Below are 13,152 nucleotides of genomic sequence, written 5' to 3'. Positions count from 1 at the left end.
TTCGACCCCTCAACACAAGAACTTTTTATCCGCAACCGGGCGAGTCCTGAGCTTCGTTTGGAATAAAAAAAAATATGCTAATATAAGTGTCCAGCGAAATTAATAGCGGGTGTTTTCCTTTTTGGTGTGCTAAAGCCAATCTCGCCCGCCGGATGTATTGCCTAAATTAACAATAACTGAAAATCTTTGGACTCGGTGTTTTATTGCGTTATCTAGGTACAGAGTATTTGGAGCTTTAATCTCTACACATTGCACAATTGTTAACCTGTGCAAGCTAAAAATGGAAATTCTTTGTGGAATTTCGTTTTTCTCTCTGATTTTTCCCCTTGTTTGTTTGTATAAAATATGTGACCAAATTTATAAATAAAAATGTGTTTTATAAAATAAAGTATACCGCCCTGTATTATAGAAACCGGGCGGAAAATTAAAAACGGTGTAATGAAAGTTCCAATATTGTGGTACATCAAACCTGTCATTACCGGGTCATTTAAAAAAACGCAAATCCTTAATTTAAATGGTAATGTGAAATTTTAATGGCTTATTCTTTTGATTTTTGTTTATTGTACACTTCTTCAAAATAATGTTTAATTCCTGAATTCTAATTCTTTAGGGAGTAAGTAAAACATTTTTCTGTCGTTTTTTCCACGTCAGATATTTTTGACATTTTAGTAGTTTGTAAATTATCTACATTCTTTACCAAGAAGGTAGCAACGGACTCAAGATAGAGGTAACGTGTTTATTCGAGCAGGTATCCCAAAAGACTGCAACTTTGTTCAAATTTACTGGATTGCCAGTTGACCACCAACCATCATTCACTCTTTTGGTAAAATAATCAGTCAAGCATCTGCTAATAATATGGTATTATTATAAAAAGTCGAAGCTTCGACTATTCTTCGTAAAACAGCAAGTCAATTAAGTCAGGTTATTTAAATCAGATATCAGCAATCGAATTGTAATATGCAAAAATGTTAGAACTTTGTTAGGTTTAATTATTGATACTTGGCACAGATGTATAGATAGTGTTTTCCTTTGTCCCCGTGTACCTACAACCCTCTCACTCCCGTTTCTGCGAGCCTAATAACCCTTTGAGCTAGTAATTAATCCCTATCTGCATATAATCTATGCACAAGACAGTAATAATTAATTATCGGAGCTCGTTATTAATACACTTGACGGCCATTTGCTTTGCTTGGCGGGATTCCTATCAATCCGAAATGCATCAATCAGGTCTTGAAGGGCGGGACGAATGGAATTCAATGGTCTGCAAATGGTTAACAATCCCCGGAAGATTCGCGATAATTGTCCTCCTTTCGAATTTAGATCATCTGGTGCTGAAGTGTGTTGCAAAACAAATTTTGTCTTAGAGTATTGCACACAAATTAATATGCCAGACGCATTTACTATGAGATGATTCTTGCATAGAGGGGACAAATAAAATACAAAAATATAGCACCAATTTAAAATTTCCTACACATTTGCAAATTACCTGGTGAATTGTTGGTTTCAATGATTTTTCTGAAGGATAAACAAAAAATCATACATTGCAAAAACGAGCAAAACTGATAAATGTAGTTTGGATAGAAGCACATGTTCGTTCAACTTTGCACTCAATCCCACAAGGCGGTTCAGATGCAATTAATGGCGGTTCACTTAACTAAAGATTTTGCCGCTTCATTTCCTTCTTTATTTTGATGTGCTAAGGCGCATTGTGAAGTAATTCGATTACTTTCAGTAAGTTTTTTCAACAGTTGGAGACATTTCCGATCAAACAAACAAACAAATTACTGTTTGTGTATTCAATCTCAATATACCGCAAAATGTATTATATAGGATGGATAAAAGTAAGTGAAAATTTGGAGTCCACTTTTCTTGATGAGTGGTGTATATCTCAGTAGTGTTTATCAAAGTTTCAAAGCAGTATAAGAATTCTCAAAGAATAAGTATTCGTTATTATGTTGATTTCGTTTTGTATTTACGTGCCCTTGTTTTTAAAACTTACGGATATATGCGATATCTGGTGCCTAGGCTTTGCAGATTATTAGTTTGCTGTGACGTGAAAATGTTTGATAAAAGCAATGTGGTTTATATAGGATATTGTGAAACTCACGTCGTGATATTTTAATTTCAGGTTTAAGGGTCGCATTATTACAATATTCCTTCTTGGTGTTTTGTTTCTTCAAATAATTGACAGATCAATTGAAAATTGGATTAAGAGATACACACCGACGAAGAACTAAAACCATCAATGTATGTGGCACAAAAAAAAACGATCGAACAAGTAAAAACAAAATTCCGAAGTATGAACTGAAAAATTATGTTATCCGAGATGCATGGCTAGTAATTGAATGCTATCTACACACCTTGAATAATACAAAATAAAACACAAAATAGTTTGATCTTTCAAATATTGAAGGGAATGTATAAAACTCTGATTAACAATAACAAAATATTCCCCAAAGCCATCGACAAATGACAAAAAACTTTCACACTGAAGGGCTGTGCACCCTATCACAAATTCTAACTGAATGATATCTAGAATGGAAGAATTTAAATACTAAAGGATTGTCGACCTTCCATTGTCTTTATTTTATTTTAAATGACACAAACATTTGAGGCAGTTGTCTCTTCCAGTTATTAAGTGTAGACTGCACAATCTTACTATTTCTGTAACAGTACTGACAAGGACCACCGCCAGGAGGTTCCTGTGTCTTATATTCAGTCAGTTGTCGTATGAGATTTGTAAAACGCATTCAACGGACGACAGGTTTATGGCATTATCAGGAACACAAGAAACCTTTTCCGGCGTAAACCAAATTAAACATTGAGTATTTTAAAAATAAGTTATTTACTAAATTGAATAAAGTAAATTCTAAATTATTTTCAAACTTCGTACAATTTGGTAATAATCAAAGATATTATTATTAAAATTTACAGCAAAAATGATGTTAATGTCAGCCGATTGAGTGTTGATTGCATTCTGTCGGCAACGGCGTCGATAAATTCGTTGCGTCTAACCGCGGGAAATTGTTTTAAGGGCGACGAAGAAATATGAGGCGAGGGAGTTTAATAAAACGTAAATCGATATATATCTATGCATTCTTTAGGGCGTCCCGTCACATAGCGTCAAAATAAAGAGCTTCAGAGTACGAAGTTGGTGTCAGTTCTAAATTAAATATTTCCGAGAGCGGACAAACTAGAAACTTTCGAAAATGGGAAAAACGTTAAATTTATATCTTCTAAAGGAAAACTTGAACGATCCTAACTTTCTGGGAAACTTTCCCAGCGTTTTTTTCAAACTTATGCGTTGCACCTCATGCATTCTTTTAAAGCAATCAATTTGGAACAAAATTGACTGGACGAAAAGTTTTATTGCGAACCGACCGTTTTTCTGTTTTCTACCGAAAAATCAAAGAATGCAACTGCGTATATAAGGATCGAACTACCACCGATTCGACATTGACAAAGAAAATTAAAATGGGCGGTCTTTAAATTTTCAAATTTAGTTTCATGCTGGGTAACGATGGGACACGGAAACTCCATTAGTGTGTCGCAAATCCGCGCAAAAAATATGCCTGTTGGATATAAACAAATCGGCTTTAAAAAGAGGTGGAGATTTGTAGAGGTGAGGTGGCTTGTTTTTGCAGAAGCAACGACATGCTATTTAGACCTAAACTTTTCTGATTCAGTCATCTAAAACTTCTATGCAGCCATTGGCTGGCGATTCGACTTCCTTATAAAATATAAAATTTTATTTGTATTTCAACATGTAGGTCAATTTTGCCCTGTTTCTAAGGAATATTTGGTGTTGAACTATTTTCTAAATTATATAACATACATTCTCTATATCAGGAGGAATAGGACTCGATGTAAGGTTGGGATTTACGCGTTTTTAGAATTGAATTTTAGTTTTTCGAATCCCTCTGCATTTTCAGTTTTCTGTTGTTTATAGGATAACCTCTTCCTAATTATATATCACTTGCTTTTAATGGAAACTTTTTGATAAATTTTGTCCACAGTTGGTATTTTGACATTTGTCAGTTCTGAGGATGACGTCACACGACACTCGTAGAATGTATTCGCGTTTTTTTGCAAAAACTAATGGTCGTAGAAAAATTATAGTGCTGTACACTAAACTTCTTCAGTCACGTATTCATTAAACAATCGTTGCGCTTCACACGGCTCGTACCAACACAAACATGTGATTAATGTGTCGTTTATCAATAATACTGAAACATACTTCAAATGAGTTATTTACGAAATTTTGCATGTCCATTAAGTAATATCCAGGAATTTACTATATCGTACTTTTTACAAAATACAAATTTCTACTCAACAAATAAATACACACGATTTGAAAAAATATTAATAAAAAACAATATATAAAAATTCAGTTGCTTGCAAACTTGCTATGTATAATAATTAGAAATTAACCACATGAGTTTGGCTTGCATTAAAAATGGCAGAATATAATCAGTTGAATAAAACTCACTCACAGCATTAAAAATAATAAATTATTTATAATACTGTATTTATTGTGCAACATTTCTATTTTTCAAAACTTATCTAAATTCACATTATCCAGGTAAAACTAACAAAAAAAAAGTTATAATCTTCGGAAAAGAGGAATACAATCACAATAAAAGCAGCATTAAATTTGATTATTATAGCCAAGAGTGTGTGTGTCCGAAAGAAATCTTTAATGTCTTGATCGTGAGTGAACCACCGCAACCCGAGGAGAAGCTCCCTGCATTATAGTGTAGGCCTCTCAAGGTGAAGATACTGTCGAGCGGCTGCATGTTGGTTTTTCCAATCAGATTCTTTGTCTTCGAAAAAGTACACCACACTACTTAGTGCGTCTTAAAACTAATACCGCTAAACCCCTGCTACTTAATTTTAATCAACTTTATCCGGGCTGCTCAAACTAATATCCACGCCTGCTAACAGACTACCGAAGTTGTGTTTTCTGCGAGTTTTGGGTGGCAATAATTGCTAAACAGATATCTCAATAAATGTGCGATCGTTTCTACAAAATGAATAATTTTATAAGTAATTTAATTGTCAAAACTAGGATAAAATTGTTAAGTGATGTGTATTGTATTGTTTGTTCGGCAAGTATCTAAGAGAAGCATATATGATCAAAATGTTGCTATTAGTTTTTACTCCTAATGTTGCTTTGAACGGAGATATCGGGTCTTAAAATGAAAATCTTTCTTGAACAAGTTAGAGCAGTTTGTACATCACACAAGATTCTGCTTGATATTTGTTTTTGACAACGTGTATTCCTAATTTAGTTGGATAAAACAATCGTGGATGTTCTATTTAAATAAATGAAGAGTAGCCATGTGTCGGTTCAATTTTTATTTTACGGGAGTGCGCGAGATTTTATTTTAAAATAGAAAAGCACTAATACTAAAAAAAGTAAAACGCCACCATTTTTGGAATTTTAATTCCAAAATTTTCTTAATAATCCGCCGGGTAAATTTAGAACCAACCGAACATCGAAACCCTTAGAGTTACCCTTTTCTTCCTTGGATTTTTCTGAACTACAAGATTTCATTGTGAGCTGTTGTCTAGATTACTTAGCTGAGTGTTAACCTTTTCTTCATAGTGATATATCTCCAGATAGGGCATTTTTTTTAGGACCAGTCTATTAGTGTGCTAGTTTGCTAATGTGAACCTAAACCTAAACCGTTGCTCGGAGTTATCAGTCCTATAACCCCGGGTTAGCAAACAAAATCGTCAACTATGGCTGATCTGCATCTGCTTTTCGTCCAGTATGCTTCTGATTTATAATTCAGGCGGTAGAAAGTAACTTCGTTACTTAAGTGTATATTTTCTTATCTGACGAAGAAAAGAGAGTGTAGCGCCTTCGAATGTGTTTTGTTATTTATTGGTGAGGAGAAGTGATGATGTGAGAATCACGTCACAGAAGTCGAGAATCACTATCTTCATCAAATATGTACTGGTAATGCCTTTAACAACTTAAATTTGAATACAAAGCCACCGCCTTCCACCTGTATATCAAACCTCTTAATTTTACATAAGTCCTGCATGAAGACGTCCTTGACTTGCCGTAGGGCGTGGCGTATTGTCGTTTAAGTTCTAGGAAACAAAATTTTCGTTAATATATTACATTGGTGACTGTACCCCTTATCAGACGGCGCGTGTATAGTAGTGGAGCGAAAGCTCTGGTGCGTTTGGTTTTCCAGGGAAGAAATCTACTCTTGTTGACTCTCGGTTTCTCCTGGAAAATAATAAATAAGAGACCTGGCTGTGGTTAAGCAAATTGTGGTGCCTGTATTTGGTCTCCTCTTTCCTCACTTTTGGGGGATTTTGTTGAAGCACGTTTTCATCAACTTCATGTTCTAGGAAACGTCCGGATTGGAGGGTTCTTCTTCTTCCTTCTTGTTTCCCCTCCTGTCTTGGTCACATACGGTCGTTTTCTCTTGGACCACGTGTCGTCAACGATCCCAAACAATCTGCTCGGATCTCGTCCCAGCACTACGAGATTCTGTACTTGCTGAGACGTGCAAAGAGAGCAGATAAGCTGTTGGTTTCATTTTAAACAATTTCTGTGTTGTGTGATTTATTAAACTTTAAATCAGATCTCTATTGTCGCGTAAGTGTCGACCGTTTGGGGGCAGCCTTTGGGTCGCGGATACGGAACTGTACTGTAGAAGGGGAAGCATTCAAGCGACAAGGCACTGTTTTTTTTAAGCACGAAGCAGATAAAATTAGTTCAATACTAAGAATTTGAAGGATTTCTACCTCAAATAATTGTGAACTCATCGGTAGCAAAGGGATAATCTGTCAAAAATTGAGCACCAAATGCTGCCGTTTTGTGTTCGAGCGTAACCGCCTACCTAGTCACTTGTGGTATTTTTTTGTTCGTGCTTATTGTTTTTATTTGTTTTTCCTTTAAATATTATTGTCTCCTGTAGCGACGATGACTCAACTGTAATAAATTTAGTCAATTTTCCAGCTTTAGCAAAACCCCAAAATCCCCAAACATTTTCTTTTTTTGCTTTCGGTTGACCAAGATATATATTTATTCTATATCCTTGAAGTGGAAGTAAATTAGATTTTTAAAAAAGCCATGGGGATTTATCATTAACATTTACACTAAAATATAGATGGTTGTTTCAAATTTGGAATATAGATGCGCTTCTGCAGCTTTATATTGATTTTACATATTGACAAACTAAATACCCGAAGCTATCTCCTTGTATGCTCTCAAGAGGTTAGCTACTTACATCACCTGATATCGTACATCAAAATTATTATCGATCCCGAGGAATACTTCAAGTGCGTTAAAATCACTCTGAGTGTTTAAAGGAATTTAGTTTAGAGATTAGTTTCAGATAGTTTTCTGCTAATTAAAGAAATTACTCTGAATTTTATTTGTTATTTGTAACAGTAGCTATTAATCGTTAATCGCGCCTATTCTTGCATTCTTGAATGTGGTCCATTTTAAAATTGTAATGGTGAATATTCTATATAGATGATAATTAAGGTCTGTAGTTTTATACCAGAGTTCGATCCAATAAACGCTCAAATTCATCAGTGGATAGAAGTTATTGAACATAATGCAAATATCTATTCGTTGCACGATAAATTTACAATTTATCAAGCAATATCAAAGCTTTCCTTTTAAATTAAGTTTATTTTTTGACAAATGATACTGTCAATTTCATGTTTTTGCGTTACTTATATTAAAAAAAAGTCTTTAATGCGGTTTCGTTCAAGCAAGTTATGGAGACGGTTCACATCCGCGGAATAACCGCAAATAAAAAATGCAAATAACGCGAATTCTTTAAAGTAAGATTAATTCTTGGTGGCTCGCGAAAGAGAAAAAAAGAAAATATTTGTCGGCGAGCATTGCGAAAGCTTTTGACCCGAGCCCCTTTTAATCATTTCATGGAATTTTGCTTCTGAAGAACCCGTTTTTTGTGTTGCTCTTCCAGGATTACAAAAGAATCGGATATTTTTAAAGGATATTTTTATAAATTAAAATTCTTCTTAGTTGGTAAAATATTCGTTTCTGATGAATGGTACCGCGATAACGCGAGATTTGATGTTTGCGTTTTTTTATCTTTAAAAGAGAACGTCGAAATTGACCAGAGTTTTTTTTCCAAATGGAAATTAAGGAGAATATTTAACCACGCTGTTTCTACATTGTTATGATCATGGTTAACTAACAAAATAGTTAAGACTTCAAATGATGGCAATATGTAGCAGTATGGGCATGTAACCAACATTGCCGATGACGTCGAATGCCGAATGAAATTATATCCCGATCAGCGGCCAACTGCTTTGAACACATGATCTACCATAGATAACATACGTTGTAGCAACGTTTTATTTCTTATTATATAAAATATACTTTTACCCTTTTTATTTACTTGCAAAAGAAGAGGAATTTTATGTCTTAGTCGTAGAGCTTGCTAATGATTATATTTCAGATACTAAATTTTTGGTGGCCTCCTGGTTTAGCCTAAAATAAATAAAAATTTCTCATTAAGTAAGTCAAAAAGATTGCTATAATCCCGTACATATGGATATTTGAAACATTTCTTTTCTCGAAAGATTCTTTAAATAGTCATTGGAATAAAAGTTACTTCGAAATAAATCTATTTAATGATTTTCAGTATATTCTGAAGCAGTTGAAAAGTCTATATAAAAACTTGCGAATACCTAATTCGTGCCTTAAAAGCTATTTTGTAGTTTTTAATTCATCACATGCAATGCTTAAAATTTGAAAACTAGCAACAAGTAACGCAAATAAGCACAAACATTTGACTTCTAAGTTAACAATCAGATTGAGCAATGCATTGTGAACTGATGATTGTTGACTATAAATATTATAGGTATAATTGAGTTGTTTATACCTAGCGTCTAATTAATTTAATTATTTTCAGGTGAGGTTGAGGCCGACAGTAAAAATTTCGCAGGAATATTTTAGAAAAATTCGTATAGATGAGTAAGTGCACAATCGGTGTTGTGTTGGTGTGTTTTTATGTATAGTAAATTTGTTGTAAATTTGTTTTCGGTGTGCTAAATGTGACATAACCGTTTTGCTTCTGCTCCATAGTCAATCCACCTCGTATATTCTGGTTTTCTTTGCAGATATATAATTTAACTCAAGTCGGACGCGCTTTAGGGATACACATATAAGAGCCACTTTAAGAGCAGCTCCTCATTTTTGGCATGCCAGCCGGCATTTCCATCCAAGATGTTAAATTTCGAAATTATGCACTGGCAAATTTTTCTCAATTTAAAATTTGGCACAAGAACGTTTTCTTGAGCGTTTTACAGAATACGACGTTTTTGGAGAAGATTGGAGAGTTTTGGGACGTCGATTATGTAATGGACAATTCGGCGCTGCCAACTACCTTTTATGTCGGCCTTAGATTGGACCACCGACGTGTTACTTACTAAAATTTCGTTTATCGTATAATAATATAATATAAGAGATATAACATCAGACACGTTGAAAGTATTTTAGCGTGAAAAAACTTTTTAGCCCATCTTTGCGCTAACTGCAAGTGGTACCAACTTGACCGTTATTTGCAAAATGACGGCGATAGAGCTATTTTTCTGAATATCAATATTATATTTTTTTATATCTTTTCCTTGTTTTCAAAACTATATTTACCCATATTGCTATATATTCAATTGTTTTAAATGTGGTACACAATTGTAATGAATTATTTATTGAATTATAGGCTCGGTGTTCAAACCACCTCACATTAATTACAAAAATAAGACTCTTTAAATGTCATGTATATTTCTGTATGGAGTGGCAAAATGTACAAAAGGATCTTGAAGATAAATTGTATCTATAGCATTGTAAAGCAAATCAAATGTCAAGGAGGATGAATACAACCCTAGAAGTAATCAACATAGTTAAAAGTCGTAAGCTTGAATACCTGGGTCACATAATGGGGAAGAATATATTTTGTACGGGAAGATGGAATAAAACACAGTCCTTGTACCACGAAAAATTCCCTGCCTTACTAACCTTATCGTCTGGTTCAGGAAATCATCGCAACGAACAAACACCCTAAAAAGAAGAAGACAGTTTTAAATCGTAAATTTAAATAAAAATGTTTTTTGTAACTTCGTTTGTTAAAATTTAAGCTACCAAATTTTTGTATTCAAATCGTAGCAGCAGTTTTCAAAAAAAATATTTTAAATTGAACTAAATTTTGGTGGAGCTTTAGTTTTGATGCGAAGTGGAGTTATTTATCCTTTAAGGGAACGATTGACGTAGACCACACTTCGAGCCGTTTGGCTTATTCTGTTAACAAATTCGGAACGCGGCCACGCAATCATAATAACGTTTACGTACGGACGCAACGAGAAAAATGCCGTATATTTTCATTTTTGCGAGTAAAACGTTACCGAGGGGTCGCGGAAATCGTTTAAGTGTTAGAGCAGAACCGTCCGGGCGCCTTTTGGTCAATACGTGATGTGGTTTTGAATAGCTAGCGAGTCATCGCCCACGCTAAGTGTTTAATGGTATTGAGCCCTGCTCTACGCCACAGCTACGGCCAGGATTGGCAAAACAACTTTATAATTAAGGCAAGTTTTCTTTTGGGCTGCCTCTAATGAAATTCTTGTGCGATAAGGTCAAAAATTAAAACCAAGAGAATAATTCTTTTTAGACTGAGTAAATATAAAGTGAGGTTTCTGTAAGGTAACTGTTTGGAAGTGTTTGAAAGGTGGAAGGGGCACAGAGATTGGACTTAACAGGGCGAGTTTTTTTTTTAATTTCAAATGAAACATGCAACAACTTTTTTAACTAACGGTAATATTCAACACGTACAATTTCTTTTTATAAAGCGTTCTAATTTCTCAAATTCTCTACGGTTATTAAATTAAATTATGACTACAAAATATGCGAAGCAAATGGTTAATCTATCTGATGTCGATAATGATACAAGAACACCATTAAACTATATTGACTATTAATCACGAATTAAATATATCTTTAAGTCTCTAGGTACCAAAATTAGAGATGCTTGGAAAATATTTATTATGAGAGAAATAGCTCTAAAACAGAAGATCACTTCAGTGATATTTCTGCAACTAAACTCAATTAATTTTTTACTAGCATTGCTCCCGATATTTGGAGGTTTTTATCAGTTAGAACAAGATACGGAGGGAATATCTGAACAATATAACTTTTATTTCAGCAAATTTCTTTCTACCTGGGTTTGCTGAGGGGGATATCTTGAGCAGTGATGCAGATTTGAGATAATCAGGTACTTTTGATTATTATGACATTAAGAATATTATTCTTAAAGAGGTTATTGAATTTATATTGCAACAAATGCATCGAGGACCGAATTTTAACTATATTTTAAGGTATCCAGATTTGTAATGATATTCAAAAATGAACAACCTAATTTGCCAAATAATTATAAACCTGTTCGGCTTTAGACCAGGATGCTCTACTATACAGGCAGTCTGCAGGGTTGTGGGAGACGTAGTGAAGGGCGTTGAATGGGGAACAAGTGGGTTTTACAGTTTGTGACCTTAGCAAGGCCTTCGACTGCGTTTCTCACCTCGTGCTGCTGGAAAAATTGAATAGATGTGGGTTGCGAGGACTTCCATTGAATCTTATTAAGTCATACTTATCATCTAGGGGACAATGTGTGGTCTTTAATAATGACATGTCGGAACTGAGAAGCCTACCCTAGGGCTCAGTTCTGGGTCCGCTGCTTTTTACTGTGTATATTAACCATCTATGTCATTTGTTGTCCCCCAATAAATACATTTTTTATGCAGACGGTACGTCTATTATTAGCGCAAGATTTAATAGAGCAAATAAAACAAGTAGAAGATATTGCTGAGTTATGATTCTCTAACCACACAGCACCTTCGATTCTTAACAAATAATAGCGTCGTGATGGGTGCCATTGGGGATCATAATAGATAATAGTTTAGAATAGGCTCAGTATATTAATTCGTTGTGTAAAACACTTTCATTTTGTATTTTTGTAGATCGTCGATTAATAAAATTAGTCGCTATTTAAACATTACTGATGACATATTATTCTCTCTTTCATTCACACCTAATCTGTGGCGTTGTCCTGTGGGGTAACTACTTTTCTGTAGCTGATCGGGCTTTCAAATTTCAGAAGAAGTTAGTTAGAGTGATACGTGTGCAGGTTATCTAAGGCTAAGGCTAAGACTATTTTTAAAAGATTAAATATCATGCCATCTAAAAAATGACTTTCTTCGCAATAAGAAATTTAAGTATACCAAATGCCGAAAAAATTCGTTAAATCTGTGTTTGTATAATAAACTACCATCAACAGTGAAGGCGCAGAGTAATAAATTTTTTTATAAAATATGGAAAAAAGTTACATCAAAGACACTGTTTCTACTCCGTCTGGATACAAGCATGACAGAGACTGGTTCTTTTTTTACTTAATATGTATTATTTTTTAAGTAATTCTTTTGGAATGTTACCGAGAGTCTCGTTTTTTGTTATTTTTTTTTACTTTTGTGTATGTCATTGTCACTCTTTTACATTTTACATCTTATGTATTTACCTGTCACAATTGTTTTATTTTTAAACAAAAAGTGGATAATAACGGATCTCTATCTCTATCTGTCTATTACTTCAGAAGTAATTCCTCCAAGAATTTAAATGATAACGGTTAACCGGCTCCTTGTAGGAATTACTGCATTGCAAAATGAACTGCAATGACATCAATACCTTCTTCTATTACTATTATTGCGGCTTATTATTTTGTAAATTTTTTGTTAATTATGGTTAAAACAATAAAGCTTTTGCTTATTATTATTATAACGTCAAGATACAAAGGTCGAAATTTTCCTAAATGCGAAGTATATTCATCAGCATCCCAAACGTAGTCCATCGGTCAAAATGGAGTAGTAAATTTGAAGAGAAACGAAACAACTTTGTCTGTCTTCCTTCACACTAATTGAATATTGTGGAGGAGGCCAAGGTTATTTCTTTTTTGTTGGTGTTTGACAACTGTGCTGCGCATTCTTTCAAGAATACCGTTTTCGATTTGACAAAACTCCGACCGGAAAGGAATGAAAGAACATTCCTCGGAAATGATTGTATTCCATTGGGGTCAAGAAAAATGGACGAAAACTAATTAACTGTAATTC

General features: G+C 34.2%; 1 protein-coding gene across 3 annotated transcripts in view; it reads left to right on the top strand.

The window, feature by feature from the left end:
- Positions 1 to 13,152, top strand: part of LOC132701343 (CUGBP Elav-like family member 4) — a 977,281-nt gene that overhangs the window by 88,495 nt on the left and 875,634 nt on the right. The window contains exon 2 of one of the 3 annotated variants that reach the window (XM_060669157.1): positions 8,919 to 8,980. The exons of the other annotated variants lie outside the window; for them this stretch is intronic. The gene's annotated coding sequence lies outside the window, so the exon portion shown is untranslated. The remainder of the gene's footprint in view (positions 1 to 8,918; positions 8,981 to 13,152) is intronic. 3 annotated transcript variants of the gene reach the window in all.

The sequence above is a fragment of the Cylas formicarius genome, unplaced genomic scaffold (genome assembly GCF_029955315.1).
Source record: "Cylas formicarius isolate icCylForm1 unplaced genomic scaffold, icCylForm1.1 PGA_scaffold_4__25_contigs__length_36172078, whole genome shotgun sequence".
Classification (NCBI taxonomy): Eukaryota; Metazoa; Arthropoda; class Insecta; order Coleoptera; family Brentidae; genus Cylas; species Cylas formicarius.
Note: the sequence above shows the minus strand (reverse complement) of the source record. Positions and strands in the feature narration are given on the sequence as shown.